Source organism: Chiloscyllium punctatum, chromosome 6 (genome assembly GCF_047496795.1).
Source record: "Chiloscyllium punctatum isolate Juve2018m chromosome 6, sChiPun1.3, whole genome shotgun sequence".
In the NCBI taxonomy this organism is placed as follows: domain Eukaryota; kingdom Metazoa; phylum Chordata; class Chondrichthyes; order Orectolobiformes; family Hemiscylliidae; genus Chiloscyllium; species Chiloscyllium punctatum.
The window spans coordinates 25,227,194-25,233,193 of NC_092744.1; positions in this window are offsets into that span (position 1 = coordinate 25,227,194).

Below are 6,000 nucleotides of genomic sequence, written 5' to 3' on the forward strand. Positions count from 1 at the left end.
GAATTACATTTTATTTTGCTTAAAAACTGAATGAATCCATGTAAGATTCTGGAAATCCCTTTTTTAGAAATAGAGTCTTTGGGGCACAGACAGCCACACAAGGGCACCTCACACCTTCAATGCATCATTTGAGCTATCATGGCACCTATTGTGAAAGTTCACTTGAGAATGTAATTTTTTTTTAAAAAGTTCTAGAATTTAGGTATGAAAGAACTGAAATGAACATGGTCATTCTAAAATATGAGACTTAAAAAACAATTCAGGTCGTTTGCAAAATATAATTTCAGTTGCATCAGACTGTAAATTTGCTATAAATTCTGTGTCTTACAATCATATACTCCACAACTACCTGATGAAGGAGCTGCGCTTTGAAAACTAATGCGTCCAAATAAACATGTCGGACTATAGCCTGGTGTTATGTGATTTTTAACTTCAAAGGTGTGAGTCACATCAATCTCAAGTCAGACTGGTTCTATTTCCAAAGTGGAATTTGCAAATATTATCTCAACTTATTGCTTGCATTGACTTCTCACAGGTTCTGCATTTTTTGAGCAAAATAGAATGTATCTGCAAATATAATTCTGCTAATACAAATTCACCCCATAAATTGTGCGCGTGCAGAAGAGAGTGAGTGTGTGCATGTGACTGTGTGAGTGTGAGTGCACATGAGACAGTGTGTGTTTGCGTGTGTGCAAGCTTGGTAAAGTGTGTGTCTGTGAATATGATGGGGCTTAAGCCTGTGAGATGGTGCCTGCGTGGGTGTGAGTGTGAGAGGTGTATTTGTGGGCATATGAGAGACAGCTTGTGTATGAGAGAGGGTCTGCATGAGTGTGTGAGTATGCAAGAGTGTGCATGTGTGTGTGTGAGAGAGAGAGAATGAGAGAGAGAGAGAGAAAGCGAATAGTGCAGTGCAGTCACCTGTAGTGTGACATGAACCCAAGGTCCAGTTAGAGACCATCCTCAAGGGTACTGAACTTGGTTATCAGCCTCTGCTCAGCCACTTTACATTGTTGCCTGTCCTGAAGTCCACCTTGGAGGATGGTCACCCGAAGGTCTAAGGCCGAATGTCCCTGACCGCTGAAGTGTTCCCCGAGTGGGAGGGAGCACTCCTGCCTGATGATTGTTGTGTGAAGTCCATTCATCCATTGTTGTAGCATCTGCTTGGGTCTCGCCAATACACCATGCCTCGGGGCATCCTTGCATGCAGTGAACAAGATAGACAACATAGGCTGGAGTCACACGATTACCTGCTACGTACATGGTGTCCCCACATATAATGGTAGTATCTCTGTCGACACTCTGACACGCATTGCAGTGGTTGCCATGACAGGATTGTACGGTGTTGTGGTCGATGTTTTCCTGAAGGCTGGGCAGTTTGCTCCGAGCAATGATCTGTTTAAGCTTTGGTGGTTGCTAAAGGTGAGAAGTGGAGGCACAAGCAGGTTATGAAGATCATGGTGTAGTTTTTTTGGCTCTGCCATGAGGTATACCATGTTCTTACATACTCACACACTCATGCAAACTCTCTCTTATACACAAGCTCTGTTTCATACGCACACACATACACCTCCCACACTCACACCCACGCAAGCTCCCTCTCACAGGCTTGTGCCCCATCACCTCAAAAAGTGTAAAACCTGCACCCACACCTTCCCCCTTACCTCATTCCAAGGTCCCAAAAGATCCTTCCCCATCCAACAGAGATTTACCTGTACTTCCAAACATTTCGTCTATGTATTTGTTCCTCCTGATGTGGTCTCCTCTACACTGGGAAGACAGGACGCCAACTTGTGGAACATTTCAGAGAACATGTCTGGGACACATGCACTAAATAACCCCACTACCTGGTGGCTGGAACATTGCAAGAGATGCAAAACCTGTGCCCACATTTCCCCACTTATGTCTGTCCTCAGCCCCAAAGGATCTTTCCACATCTGACAGAGACTTACCTGTACTTCCAACCACGTCATCTACTGTATCCATTGCTCTTGATGTGGTCTCCTCTGCACTGTGGAGACAGGACGCCAACTTGGGGAATGTTTCAGAGAACGTCTCTGGGACACACTTTAACTCCCCCTCCCTCTCCACCAAGGATGCATTCAAGCACTGAGTCTCCTCCACTGCCAAACCCTAACCAGCCGATGCCTGGAGGAGGAACACTTCATTTTCCACCATGGGCCCTCCACCACATGGGATTAATGTGGATTTCATCAGTTTCTGTATTTCTCCTCCCCACACCTTATCCCAGATCCAAACTTCCAACTCGGCACTGCCCTCTTGAACTGTCCTACCTGTCCATCTTCCTTCCCACCTATTTGCTTCGCCCCCCAATCTGACCTATCAGCTTTACCCCACCTTCACCTAACTATTGCATTCGCAGCTTCCTTCTCCCCAGCCCCGCACCGTCCCATTTATCTCTCAGCCCCTTGGGCCACAAGCCTCATTCCTAATGAAGCGCTTATGCTTGTAACATTGATTCCCTACTCCTCGGATGATGCCTGACCAGCTGTGTTTTTCCAGCACCACAGTCTTTGACTCTGATCTTCAGCATCTGCAGACCTCACTTTCTCCCTTGCCCCATCACACTCACACACACACACTTTACCAATCTTGCACCATGCAAACACACTCTCTCACATGCACTCTCTCTCTCACACGCACACACTCTCTCACACAGACACACACTCACATGCACACACTCGCTCTGTCTCTCTCTCTCTCCTGCATGCACACACACATATAACTTTATGGAATGAATTTGTATTTGCAGATACATTCTATTTTGCTCAAAAATGCAGAACCTGCAAGCAGTCAATGCAGGCAGTGAATCCATACAATATTTGTAAACTCCACTTTGGAAATAGAACTAGTCTGACTCAAGATTGGTCTGACTCACACCTTTAAGACATTGTCTGAGTTGGAATGACACCTTGTGTTGTAAAATCTTAAATTATCTTGAGAATGTGACTTAAAGAAGTTCTGTGATTTACATATTAAAGAACCAAAACCAGCAAATGCACTCGAAAAGATGAAAGACTTAACAATCTAGGTTTGTTCCATGTATCTTTGTATCTTTTGCTATAAATTCTATGTCTTATTGTCCTGCTTCATAACCACCTGATGAAGAAGCAGCACTTCGAAAGTTACTGCTTTCAAATAGACCTGTTGGACTATAACCTGGAGTTGTGTGATTTTTACCTTTCTAAATTGGTTCAGGATATCCAGTTATATAATGTCGTCCGTTTCTTCTGAATGTAACACCGAAATCAAGAGAATGTCGGATGACTAAATTTCATGCGTTACAATTCTGGTTCTCATTCTCCCCTTTTCGCCTCTCATTATCGTTTGTGGTAACAATGAGACTGTAATATATTTGCGGAATTCTCATTGTCTCGGCCTCGAAGTGTCTACATTGAAGTTCTTTCTGCAGTATCTTTCTGATCTGGGCCATAGACGCTGCCTCATTGGTTTTATATATATATAATCGCTACAGACCAACTGCTGACAGGACGTTTTTGGAAGTGACAATGTTCTAGAAAATAGTTTAAGACACACATCCCTTTGCTTCCAGCTGTTTTTGGAGAGGGAGAAGTCTGAGTAACCTGATGTAACAAAACGAATTGACGCATCTATGGGGGTTCAATGTGCTGTTCGGCACTCTCAGCCCTCTCCGCCCTCACAACATGACACCTGATCATGCCTCGGGTGTCAGGGTCAATTCTTGCGATGCGATTGCGTCCACACCTCTTGAAAGGCGCAGCTCAAGATGGTGAGCATTTGAAAGTTGCCTGGAAATCCATAGAATCTGTAGAAATCATACAACACAGAAGGTGGACATTCGGCCCATCTGGCCCATGCCGACCGAAAGATACCTAGGTGTGCTTTCTAATCCCATCTTCATGCTCGTGGCCTATGGCCCTGCAGTTTACATCACTTAAGGTATTTTTTTTGAAAGAGTTTAGGGTCTCTGTCTTCACCACCAACCCAGGCAGCGAATTCCAAACACCCACATTCTCTCTAAACCTTCCGCCAGATTATTAGATCAGCCATGACCTCATTGAATGGTGGAGCAGATTCGATGGGCTGAATGGCCTGCTTCTGCTCAGACATCGTTTGTCCTTATGGGAGGCGAGGCCAGACTGGGGCTACAAGAATATATCATACAGCATTGAAGGTTGATAGCTGAATAGAATGAAAAACATATCCAATTAATATGCTGAAGCGGCCCATGATGATACAGGGCAATGCTTTAGAAGCCAAAGAAAGTGATAGGGAAGTATATCTAGTGACACTTGTCATTTAGTTGGATTAACTACAAGAAGAGGATTGTTTGAGTTCAGTTGAAATTTTTGGCAATATCTATGATCCTGACAGAATCTGAAAAAAGATGGGTGGGAATGTCCTTATAAAATGTGTTCCAATAAAGTACAGAGCTTTACTTGATTTATATCTGACCTTTGATCCCTTCTAGAATGCAGTCTCTTGGAGTTGCTGAACACATTTTCGCCAGTAGCATTCGAAACTGTGTGTTTGAATTTCTTTGTCCTTTCTGATAGCTGAGGTTATGCACAGATGGTACTCTGGAATTCCCCTCTTGGTTATGAGTTATGCTCCCGACCTTGGCAAATTATCTCAACTGCGAAGTCGTTGCCATGAACAACTGCTTATCTAAATACCTTTTATTAAACACTAACACACACCTAATCATTTCCATCTTTCTGAAGTAACACTTGCAGTACAAGCTGTACTGAGTCCCAGCTGGTCGCAGGGCAATGTGTTGGGTTGCAGTGTTATCTGATTTACTCAGCAAAAATATAAAATGCTGGAGAATCTCAGCAGGTCTGAAAATATTTGTGGAGAGTGAAACAAAGTAAACGCGTCGAGTCTAGTAAGGATTTCAGAACCTGAAAGGTCATGCAGAAATCCCATCTAAGAAAAAAGCCGAATTTTTTTAAGCTGAACATACCTGGAAAAGAACCAGCAATAAAATAAGAATTCAAACCAAAACCAAAGTACTACGTTTGCTGGAAATAAAATGGAAAATAGAAAGCGCTGGAGAAACACATTTGGCCTGGCAGCAGCTGTGGATAGAAAAACAACATAGTGTTTCGAGTACAATATATCTCATCATTAGCACATTTTACTTTATTTTCTGCAACACAAATATTTTTCTTTTTCTAATTTATGACCAAGGCTTCATGATCTGCTCACTGCAACCAAACAAAAAAATCACAACTAAAAAGACAGAAAAAAATCATAAACAATCTCATTGTACAGCTAAAAAGCGCGTATTGTTGCCAGTAAAGAGCCCTTAATACAGATATACTTGTGACGGAGTAGGAATTCATTGGAGCGGGGGACTCCTTACATTCCAAGCATTGACCCTGCTGTGTATGCCATAATGCTGATGCTGTGGTGCAGAATTGAGAATCTTACAGAACAAAAGTCCATTGTGTTTATACCAGGTCTGTGAAATCGCTCCCAATTAATTTCATTTTTGCCTTTTCCCAGATTCTTGATATGTTTTAGGACTCAAGGAAAGATTCAAATTAGTTTTGAAAGCAATCAGAGAAAATGCTTCCAAGATCTTTGCATAGAAAATGCATTCCAAAGCATGACAATTAGCCCAAGTGAACATAATTATGGTGCTCTCCATATGCTTTATTACCATTTTTTGTAAAAGCTGCGTCCTCTGGTGGCTGATCTGCCTGGATGTGGAAATAGCTTGTATCTTTCCACTAGCAAACCTCCACATCTTATAAGCAATGGTATTAATTCACCCATAATTATCTTCTGATCTACAGCTCCAATGCCCCTCGTTTCACAAAGCAACATGCACCCTAATCCAGAGAAATAGAGAAAATTAGAGCGGGAGCAGGGCATTCAAACATGCTCCGCCATTCAAGATGATCATGGCTAATCTTCCAACTCATGATCCTGCTCCCATTTTCTCCTCACACAGTTTGAAACCTTTAGCGTGGATAACTATATCTAACTCCT